A 12,674-nucleotide genomic window follows, 5' to 3' on the forward strand; every position below is an offset into this window, starting at 1 on the left:
GGGGCTTAGCTGCTTAAAGAAGGCAGCGTTTGACAATTTACTTTAATGCTCATATGAATAAATGTAATGACACACAAGTGCTTTGAGATTTCATTGTCTGTTTCCAGGCTCTTCAGCGCTGTTTGGCTGTCAACACATGCACTATAAATACGCTGATGGATGATGGAGAGGCTTGACTGAAACGCACACACGCACACATATTCACACACAAATATGATCAACCAAGGTATTGGCATGGAAGCAATATGTAATGGAAATCAATTCATCAAATATTTGTTACATCTCCTGACAGACTGATGTGTGTCCTCAGCTATTTTTAAGGAGATTTGGCTGCTCTCATCCTTTATCTCCGGCCTCTTACACACACCATCTTCACATTGAGGATTAAACTCCTCATACATATCACATAGGAATAACCCCTCTGCACACTTTTATCTCCCCCAGGTTATGAATCTGACCGCTGATGGATGCAAAAACTCGATGAGGGCAGTATCGTGCCATGGATCTTTTTTTTGCCAAATTCCAGCAGGCAGCTGCAGAGAAGCTCCACAGAGTTTTGTCTCCCAAATCAAGGAATTTGACCTCTGATTTAGCATTTTCTTGAGCCAATTAAGCTGTGAGATTTGTTTGAAGTTGCAGATTGTAAGGAGAGCTCACCAGTTCTTCAGGCTCCCGGACGTCGACGGGAGACCACAGGGGTCCAGGTTCCCAGAGCCTGCATGTGTAATCCAGCCTAACATGCATGCAAATCTCATCTGTGCCCGCACACAATGGCCTGTCTGTGTGGAGGAGGGAGGAAGGCAGGAGAAAGGGGGAAAAGCTGTAAGTGTGTGTCCCCTGTGCCAGAGCATATGCCGTGATAGGCCATCGGAGACCGAGCGCAGACAAACTAAGGTTCACAGACCAGTAAGAGTCTTTTATTGGGGTTGATATTTAAACATCTGTGTGATTAATCCAATATCTTTGGAGTTCTCCGAGGAGAGTGAAAACACAGCGTTGCCCGTGGTAAAAAGAACATTGCAAATTCCTGACACGGCCCTGAGTGCACTTCTTCTTCTCTGCCGTGTAAAAACAAAAGTTGGCAACCCAGATCCCAGGGGAAATTAAAAATCTTTGTCTCATCCAGCCAATTAAATGAAATACACTTTTTCTGTACATGGCTGGAGCTGGCCCCTGGAATCTATTTATGACTTTGTTGTGGTTTCCACTTCTACTACGCCGCTCACCGCAGAGAGATTCACTTCTCTTCAGGGGTGTAGGGTTAGGGGCGTGGTTTTCTTTTTCTTTCCCACAGGCGGAGATGCAGGGAACTTACTTTCCATCTGTCTTGATCATATAAATTTATAGGATTAGACCATATTCTGTTTTAGTCCTCAGCCGAGGCTCAACTCTTTCAAGTGAAACATTGGATTAGATTGTCAGGGAGCCCTTTGTGTGTGTGTCGTCGCTCGTCTTCCAATGGCTTTCTCTGGTCTTCTTGTGTGGGACGCTGATTGTGTATGCACGCCATGCCTTGAACTTTATTACATTTCGATAACTTCATACATGTGTGTTTGTGTGTGTGTGTCTCTATTCTCCCAAGCTAGCACCTCTGCTCTAATGGGACCCCAGTGAGCAGACCATAGCTCAGCAGGGGGCCTTCACTCCAATTTGCCATCGTTTGTCACCATTTGTTCATCCTGACAAACAAATGTTGGCCCTCGGTCCCCTCCCGTTTGGCCACAGTCACACACGGGATCAACTGCACTCCTCTTCTCATGGCTTTATTTTAGTGGCATTGCATTTTCTTTTTTAACTCAATAGTAGGACTCTGAACGCCAGCCGGGGCAGACTTGTGCTTAAAATAGTTTCCTCTGTCTAATTACCTAATTTCATCTGACATTAATATTGTAGCATGTCACTGCTGCATTATTGATGGTGTGTTTGTCTTGGTGTATGAGATGTTCATTAAAAGATAAACTGGAGCTGTGGCTGTATGACAGCCTCTTTATCTGCGAGTCAGCGCGCTTCTCAGTCCCCCCCCCCCCGACCCTGTCTCTGTGTCTTTTGTTGATGCAGTCAGATGTCTCTTCTAGTCCCAGCCTCATTGTGCTTAAATATCTCTATTACAGGCCCTTAAATGTCTAGGTAATTGCATAACGGACTTTAAAATCAGTTTTGTAGCGAACTCCAGCCGGATTGCCACGCACAAGAGGCCGGCTGGGCTGAGCACTGACGAATAGGGTCGAGATTTCAGGCAGATATGAGCCTCTGCGTACAGTCGGCATGGAAACCATCTCCACAGTCGGATGGCCAATGCTGATTTCCAGCCTCATATCACTTTCGTGCATCTCAGCTGGAGCAGCAGGGAAACTAAAGCATGTGAAGTTGGCCCTCAGCTCCATAAAAGCCCTGGAAGGTCAGGCAGTTAAAGAGCTTTCTCGGGCTCCCTGGGAGAGTACTGTCCCTCGTTGGATTGCTTGCAAATGGACGGACAGTAAACTTCGGTGACTTTACGGTGTTAACAGCGAGGAGTGAACCCGGTCAGGGGTTTGGTTTCACCCTCCTCTACCTCCTCCTTCCTCTTCCGCCTCAACGTCTCTCTGATGTTCTCTGAGTCACAGGTTTTTAGCTGCGAGTGGTGAGATGAACCGGCAGATGACCGTACCATTAGGCTGAGTGCCTGTGGCTGGTCCTCTGGTCAATGAGGCCCGTGGTGACAAATAAGTCGGCAAAGATTTACACAAGAGGTTCTTTGGCACCGGCGCCCTGGCCCCGTCCTTTTCCAGGCCCGGCGAGGGCTGAAGAGCAGATGTCTGGTTTAAAGCCACAGAATTTCTCTTGAGCAGCAAATTTTGTCTTGTTTGATGTGAGCCCCGAGGCGTATCTCATTTTCAAGCCCTCGTACCAAATCTTATGCATACCTTTATTCACATCTTGAAGACTCTCATTACGTGAGATGAGGAGTGTCAGATATGGAGGAAGCTATTAAGGAAGAGCAGCGAGCCCAGTGGTCTGTCGTAATTGGAGACACTAGTGCTGAGATGAGCTTTATGTTACCCACGCCAGAGTAAATACTGACCTTGCTGTTTCCATGTTGCTGGCCCTGAGGGTGGCTTTAGTCTCCAGTTGTGATTCATAGACGAGTAATAGTGAAACATAAATTCTTAGCGCAAACATTGTATGTTGGCTCAAGGAACAAAGACATAAAATACATTGATCATGAAAAGGATGCATGCATTATAAAATCAACAGGTGCAAAGGTGATAGATAAAATCTATCTATCCATAATCTATAATCAATTACTGGTAATTATTGATAATAGTATCTAAGGCATGACAAATAAGGCCTGACATATATTGCAACCATTATCACATTGTTGCCTTTACTCTCCTGTTCTCAGATATTAGCAGTTTATATCTGCTTGATTCATATTCATAAAGATATTGACATTATTTATAGAGAAATTGCCCAAAATGTCTAAAAACTTCCTATCTTGCATTGTTAAAGAAAATGAGAACAAATTCCTGGATCCGACCCTTAATCGAATAAACCCCATAGGTTAACAAGTATGCCACTCAGTAGAGCGCATACGTATATACCAAGGCCAGACAGTCCACATATGAAACCATCTTCACAAGATCCTATTATTTATTTGGATCTGTACCAAATTACACACTGTCATGAACAGCAGTCCTGCCAGAATAAGAAATCAATGAAAATGTTGAAAAGTGGCAATGCTATAGAAAGTGAAAAAGAGTTCCTGGATCTGTGTTCTGGCTCAGATCCACAACAAAAATGAATGAGTTCTTCCCTGACCCATACCACATCCTTCCACCAAGTTTCGTTGAAATATGTCCAACAGTTTTTGCGTAATCTTGCCCACAAAGCACAAACCATACGACAAACAATCGGACAGGGGTGGAAACATAACCTCCCTGGTGGAGGTGAACCTCAGGGAGCCACACTCCTTCATTACAGTAAAAACGTGGCCACTGTAGTTTAATTTGACTCAGTCCCACATTCACCATCCTGCTGCTGTAAGCACTCACTGGGGCAGCGAATGTGTGTTAATCCACTGCTAAATATAATCCTCATCATAAGCACAATTCACTCTTGCTTAAGTTCCTTTATTTTGGAAACTGCTGAACATTTGAAACAAGGCCGTGGGTTATATTGGAACTGGCTCACTGGAAGTTTTTCTGAGCTCGATGGAAATCCAATCTGTTCATAGATCATCTGACAGTTGAAGTGAGCCAATCATCACATTCAATGTACAATGGTGCACGGGGACAGCCTCTCCTGGAAGATGTTCATGATGCTGCACTCATATGTACACAGAGAATGTGTCAGAACGAGTTGGCCCGAAGGAAGATGTTAGGCTTTGTTACTTACCTCCATGTATGAAATGAAGATCTTTTCCAAAAAAAAGTTACAAAAATTATTGGACACAGATGCATAATTTGCCTCACCTCCATGCAGGTGTTGGACTCTGGTTCATGCTCAGCTGATGAAACGGACACATTGTGGCTGAAGGGTTTACGGCTTCGCAGGCCGATCTGTGTGGATGGAGGCTACTTAGGCTTCGAGCCACATGCTAATGTCAGCAGCCTGACATGCTCAGAATGATAATGCAAAGTGGGTGTAATGTTCACCGTAATTATGAGAATGTGTTAACATGCCAACGTTTGTTAATCAGGAGTAAAGGCTGATGGGAATGGAACATTAAGGGTTTGACTTAGTGATGACATGATGATATTACTATATTGTTTATTACTATAAAATATTACTAAATAGTGACCTCTGCCAACAAGGGTAATGTTGTCATTGCCGTTTGCTTGTCTGTCTGTCTGACAGCAGGATTACTCTTGAAGGATTACTTTAACCTACTCAACCGATTTCATTGAAATTCTGTGGAGGGGCGGCGAAGGACCCAAGAAAGAACCCATTAATTTGGATCCAGATCCAACAGAGTTTTTTTCACTGTCTACAATATGGGGAGATGGGGCACTAGAATTGGCGAAGGTATGTCCTAGTTTTGAAAAATGACTTTAATGTGGAACAGAGTTGAGACGGATAGATTTCCATCTGTGCTCCTTCAAAAAGCTCATGAAAAAAACTTAATATTTGAGCCTTGTCTTTAAAGATTTGTATCAGTAGTAGCAATCTGAGTATTTTCTTTATATCATTTTAAAGCTGCTTTGTTGTCAAAAAGAGAATATAGGTGTCTTGATCATCAGCTGCAAAATATACCTTTAAAACCCAAAATATGAAGCATTTTGAGGTATTTTTTCATTTAAATATACCTCAGGAAAATCCTTTCATGTCTTCAAACCAGGATAATCAAAATCATCGCTATAGAATTAATCATTTTATGTGAATCGGCCTCTTTGATGCTTCAGTCAATGATTTAAACGACTGCGTTCAAACCTCATCAGCAAATTCAGTTTAATTGGAAGCAACAAAGCGAAGAGTTCTTTCACTCCTCAGCGGATTCATGTTTAAGGTTTATTTGATTGACATTGACACTGACCCAGGGGGAACAATGTGAAGTTTAAATTTGCTTTCACTTTCCCTGGCTCCATGGGGAGGTCAGAGGTCACAGTCTGTGTGGATCTGGTGTTTTGCTTCGCGACGCAGGAGTGAATCTGGCTCTACTGGTCGAGGGTCAGTTCTTTCTCCACCTCACTGCTGCCACAATGCTAAGAGGGCATTGGTCTGATGCACGCCGATGTAATATTCGTAAAAATGAATAGAAACTTAAAAAAGTAAGACATTTATTGTAAAATTTCATTTTTTGGGTTAAAATAATTGCTTGAAATTTTAATTAAAACATTCGAACCAAAAATATGTTGGTCTCAATGTTAAATATTCATTTTTAGGAGAGGTGCAATCAGCAACAGTGTTATAAAACTATCCAAAGATTACTGAGATATTCCAACCTTCATTTCATAACCATGCACCATTTTCTAATCAAACCGGTTTCATCAGGAGCTCATCTAGTTGTTGCAAATTATGCTAATGAGGTACAGTGAGGATCCACCAGTGTGGTTGCAATCAGCACAGACTTTCATTACTGTATGTTAGAAAATAATGGGAAGGCAGAGCAGTGGAGAAGCATGATGACTGTGACTCAGCACATGGGGGGGGGGGGAAATCTCACTCCTTATTAAATCAAGTGCAACTTTCGCTTCACTAAACTTCAATATCTGGTTTTTGATCGCACGGCGGCTGCTGGTAACTTGTACGAAACGCAGAAAAATAACGCAGCAAATTCTAAGTTCCTCGAATTCGATTGATCTGCAGTCGTCATCCTGAAATTGAAATCACTCAAGGAAGCAGTCTGCGATTTGTTCAGATGATCAATTTATGTCTGACCTTTAAGTGGCGACTGCAGCAGAAAGAGATTTAATTTTGAAACAGGCTTAAAAACAAGTATATAGTCTTGTTTTCACTGGGGAAAGGAGATTAGACTAGGTTACGATGTATTCTACGTATCCTTACGCATCACATTATAAGAGAGTATTAACAGATGGAGTTATAATATTATAAAAAGGACATTTACACTGGGCTTTGCATCCATAATGTCACATTTAGACACTGAGTGCAAAATAGGAGCTTATTTCAATACAGGGAATTCAAAATAGAAAATTAAAATCCAAAAATACAGAAACTAATACTTCTAAAATGTCTTTATTATTTAATACAACTTCATAGATGCCCTATCAGACATTAATACATTGTGAGGAATGACGTTGGCAGCAATTTTTCATGTTGGTTATTCATTTATATGTACACATGGTTTCTGTCAGGTTGTAATAAGCCATAAAGCCCGAAATTATGAATGTTACTAAGTTATTCATAAATGGGTTTTAATCATCTTGAATAATTGGATTTGGTTCAAGTAAGTTTGGCGAAAGGGATCTTTCACAACCTGGCAACCCAAAAGTTCCTTTTATTAAAGGATTATAATGGATCAAGCTTTAATAAATTATTCATTATAAAGCCATAATAAGTCACCATCTTATAAACTCTGTATAAATTATGAGTTATTATTAAAGTGGCGGCATAAATGTTTAAGAAAACACAACTGTGTGTGTATGTGTGCTTGTGTGTGACAGTCACACATAATGAAACCATTGTTTAATTAGAAATTCAGATTCTAGTGACACTGATTACATTTTAAAACGTACCAGACTGCTGCATCCAGCTATGAAGTGTTGTCACAAAGTCATTTCAGTATTGTTGTCGTAGTATTAGTCGCTGGAGTCAGATTTAGAAAAAGAAACAACTGAAGAATTTGAGCCCTACCTTCATGGGCCGAGCTTCAGAAAACAATCCTCAGACCTTCCCTTTCTGGTAGATACATCTTTCAAACTCCACACTTGTAGATTGCAAAAGCATATTCACCATGACATCATCAGGGTTCTTTTCTCAGACTTGATCCTCCACTTTATTTTAAAGGACAAAGAAACAAATCGTTGATCCTCCAGAGCCACAATATACATTATACAGCTTGTTAATATTTTCTACAATAACATAATGTAGTGTATTGTTCCTTAGAGCTGACGAACAAGAATCAATACAACACAGAATAATTATCAAATATACGATCAAAACTGTTTATTTTTTATGATTGTATGATTATCTACTGTTTAGAGACCATCCAGCCATCCATTTAATTTTTCTTATACATTATCACACGCACAAACACACACACACACACACACACACACACACACACACACACACACACACACTCACACTCTCACACACACACACGCGCGCGCTTTGCTCTCTCCGGAAACATGTCACCTACTCCTGATAAACAATTCACCTTAAATAGTTAAAGTGGTGTAATTATGTTCATATAGAAGAATTTAACAAGTGGAATTAAAATGTTACCAGAGGAAATATATTGCTAACTGCTACAGCATGTCATGCACTGCTTGTTTTCTGAAATAGGAAACAGTAACAGAGGGCTGATTGGATTGACCTTGCTTGATATGTCAGCAGCTGGATGACGGGTGCATGCTCAGGATAATGAATATTAAAGGAGGGTTCACACATTTACCTGAAGCAACGTCACAACCTCGCCCAAGCCGTGACATGAGCATGTCCGGACCAATACATTTTTAATGAGATTACTTTTCACATGTATGCATTTAGGTGAGGGGTGAAGGGGTCTGTGAGGAAAAGTTCCAGAAAATATCCGGAGCATCTGTCTCTGACATTTAAGCTCTCACATTCAGCCCCTCTAGAAACATCTGAGAGTGGTCACATGAGAAAGGTCCAGACTTCTGTCGATGACTGGAAGCAGCTTTATTTACACGCCATAATGAATCTATTGTATGTCCCATGAGACACACTTTGATTTGTGAATATGGGCTAAATCAAATTTTATTTATTGAGAAATGTTATTATATGTCCACTGATAAAATGAAACACATTAGCTACACATCATGATGCTGTCAGACAGATGAACAACGATCATTATGTGACATGTGAGATCTTTTATGTTTACCAACAACATGAAAACATTATATCATCTATAACACAATGAAGGACATGTATTATGTGAAAATGTGTATATAAACCTGGACAGATAAGAGATAAAAGAAGACAGACAGGCTTAATTACATAATGAAGCATCTTTGTGGACATGAAAAGACACATTTATTTGACTTGTTCTGCTTTGCCTTCTGGCTGTATATTTTTCTGACTTTTTTTGGAGAGGGGGGAGTTAAATTCCCATTAGCATTCAACAAATCTAATTTAAATGTTTTGGCAAAGTCAGCTCTCAAGTTTAATGCGTTCATTTATTTTGCTGCAGCCGCTGATTCCGTCTGGCTGGAGTCCTGAAACCGTGTTTACTGTTCGGAACTCCTGCACCCAACAGAATGTGCAAACAGTACGACAATACAATGTCTGTGTTTTGCGAAACGATGGTGCAATACTGTCGCTCCATTTTAACATTCATATCGAATTGCTCATGAAAATGTTAGGTATCTTTTCCGGCGCTCCTCTTGCAGGATGCTGCTCGGCTGAGGACCGGACCTGAAGTCCCTCTCCTTCATTCCCAGTCTCCCATCCTCTCACGACTTTTCATTATCCTTACAAATCTCCCAGTGTGCTAACAAGCCGCTTCACTCAGTGAGTGAACAGACGGAGCTCAGGGGGTAGAGGAGGATCAGAGCGACTCGGGGCTCTTGGGTTGGTGCGCTCGGAGATTCACATCTTCCCCCCCCCCCCCCTTACATACAGCTGGGGCTCAATTAGTGTCCAGTTTTACTAATTAAGTACACTATGCATGAATCAGTGGTGCAAAAACTAACGTTGTTTGTCAAATCATACGCTGTATCCGGCTTGCTGCCCCTGAGGCAGGCTGGAGGCCCTTCTACTGTACAGTGCTCTTCCTCCTCCTCTTTCTCTCGTCCTTCATGTGTACACAGACGAAGAGAGGAAAGCGAGCGTTCCCACGGGTTTTCTGCAGCTACCAAATGTTTCTCTTCCCGTCGTGTTTACACAAAATCCTACAAAGCAAGAAAGAGGTGCAGTTTTAGGAGCAAATTAGGAAAGAGCAATAGTGTCGATATTTAATTGTCCCCCCCTCGCGATCCTGTACCTTTTTAAACCGCTGCACCGGACGTCGAAACGCATATTTCTGCATGACATCCATTATTCTAGCGCCGGGCTAAAGCCCAGCTAAAGGCATGGAAGTGTAGTTTAGTGCATATTCTCCTAACAATGTGAAGCCGGGTAAGCTTGGCACAGCAGATGAATCCTAAAGGACTTGAAGAAGAGACCCACAGTCACAGACATTTACAGTGTGAAAATACCCTCACTGGTGTCTGAAGTTAACACTTTGTAGCAGGATTTGTGTTAAATTGCTCCCACAGAGAGAATTGGGACTGTCAATCTCTACACACCATCTGCGTACGGTATTAATTTCCCAGACAAGACGGCGGTCCTTCGGCAGAAGGGTCAGACTTCTCCGAAATGATCTGTCAACCCCTTCATCCCCCGTCGCACTCTTATCAATGCCGCACACTTCCCTTCTCCACTGTTGCCATGGCTACGGTTTGGCAGGGATGAGCCCTATCCAAAGCGCCGTGGAGTTTAGAGAAGACTCCTCTCCACACTTACCTCTGTTATGCTGCTCTAATCCCTTGCTTTTGATCTACTTTTTCAAGGAGACATTAAACCTGGAGGAATTCAGGATGTACCTTACAGACACTTCACGCTACCATTTGATTGGATGAGACGTCGATTCTCTCCGGACTGATCCTGTGGTCCGACTGGGCTGCTCTCTCGCAGCTAACAGATAGGACCTCATTATCTGCTGTCCGCAGATAGGGAACCTCTCGCAGCCAGGAGCAAAGCTTTCTTCTTCTGCTCCACAAAATCTCTGCACATTTTCAGTTCAACAACACTTAAAAGGCAGCAGTGTTCCGGGCCAAAGTGTAACTTTTAACTACTTGGTCGACTTTGGATAAAAGCCTGACGTTAAGGTTTAGGACTTTTTTTTTTTTAAAACTGTTAGCATTTGATCTGGTTCCTTTTTGCTTCACTTTATAAGGAGTGGACTAAAGACTTTGGTGTGACACACTTACATCATCATCTACGTGGGCTGGGTCTACCTACACTCGATTTTGATTGGTTTGTAGACAGTTGTATGTCTGATGTCATCGATTCAGCAGGTAGTGGTCTTTCCATTTGAAGTAAATGAACAGTTTAATTTTGTTCATTTTATTGCCATTGTAAGATCGATATGGTTCCACTAGCAGCGTCACCAGCTTCGGGTTCCATACTCAAGTGTGAATTAAAATGCATTTAAGATGCATTTTTATGCACTCTGCTTTTGACCCATCTGGTGAAGGACACACAGAGCAGTGAGTGAACATGTACGGCGCCCGGGGAGCAGATGTTGGGGGAGTAAGGTGCCTTGCTCAGGGGTACTAGACAGGGTAGGGAGAATCCTCTTGGATTTTTGGACAGATCAATCCAGGTTCGTCTTTTTGTTGTTTCTCCGTGGAGACGAACCAGACACGAACCAGAGACCTTTTCTGCCCATAGTCCAAGTTTCTGCCACTAGTCCACCGCCTCAAATTAATGAGTTTGATGTTCAAACATAATGTGGACTGCAAGTAATCCTGTGAACCAGCTCCACTCACCCATGGTCTAGAGGCGTGCTAGCAGTCACCATGCATTCACGCTCATTAGGACAATGCTAACATGCTATTTTGTGTTTTAAATCACCATCTCCACGAGTATGTCCCCAGAAGGACGCTCCCTACTGACTGACCAAAAATAAAAACAAATGCTCAACTCGAAGTAGCTTCCTGAAGGGGCTCCGTCGAGTTATTTGACTCTTTGATGTAGAGGGGGCAGCCCGAGTTACTGTATATCCTGAGGGTAAATTGATGCTCTGTACTAAATATCATGACAATCTTATTTGCATATCCTACTGTATTTCACTCAAAACTCGAGACTTCTGTTTCTGCTAGAAAGAAGATCAGATATATGATCAACAAAGTTATTAGGATTCATTCTCTGAGGACCCCGCATGTCTGTCAAAATGGCAGGAGATATTTTAGGATGAACTTTTGACTGCAAGTAAAAGACAAATTTGCCATAAAGCCATTATTGCTAACAAGTAGTGGAATGTTACTTGACTTCAACTGTGCTAAAGTGCAATTTTGAGATTTTTCAGCTATTTACTCAAACATATTTATTCAAGCTGTATTCGCTCTGCTGATTTGTATTTGCACCTCCAGGGCTCCAATTACCCGAGTTGTGAAGTTGTTGTTCTGACTTTGGTGTGTTCATGTGCTTTAAAGACTGAATGTGGATTTCCTTCTTCAAAATGTTAAGCTGGATGTGTTCACTTCAGATAGAATACACCTGAACACCTTTTTCCAATATTTGCATAATAACAAAAAGCAACGAAAAAAGGATCAGGTGTGACAGGCTTATGAATATTTTCATGGGTAAAGAGTGGTGTTTAGGGGCTTGTGAGAGATGGACACACATTTTGCAAGTGACCAAATTGTCACAAGTGCACATTAGATGGTAATATTTAGGCTACATCCAAAACTACTATGTTTTCTTTTGAATATGCGTCAAGATTTAAATAAAAGAACAGGAAAAATCCTTGTTGCCCCACGGCAGAAGAATGGATTAATGAAATGATTAAGATTTCATCACATGAACACATGTTGCGTAGAATGAATAATGTAACTGAGACATGGGAACACTTCTGTCTTCATGTCAAGCTGAGCCTTAGATAAAATTGATATATATATTAATTAATGGAAACAGATCCCTTGTGTCAACCGTTTTATTATATTTCATTTTGTGTTAATGGCTGGTTGGCCCTTGTTGTGTAAATCATCTGTACTGTATCGGATATGTGGTCCGCCGCACGGTTTCATTGCACCAAAAATTGTATGACGAAAGAAGAAAGACAACTCATCAATATGTCAGTTTAGGTAAGAAACCTCTGGCACGGAGTTTTAGGGGGCGGGTCATAAAAATCTAAATGAGCGAGCGAGGAGGTGAATAAAACATTCTCTTCCTGTGGCGCAGGAAATCCAAAGAGCTGCTTTTAACTTTGGCGATATTCACGTTCAGGTGACCTTGCCCTTAGCCTGGTTGGATCTATTTTTTCGGTCATGATTCCCCCTCAACATGAG

The sequence above is a fragment of the Pleuronectes platessa genome, chromosome 13 (assembly GCF_947347685.1).
Source record: "Pleuronectes platessa chromosome 13, fPlePla1.1, whole genome shotgun sequence".
Taxonomy (NCBI): Eukaryota; Metazoa; Chordata; class Actinopteri; order Pleuronectiformes; family Pleuronectidae; genus Pleuronectes; species Pleuronectes platessa.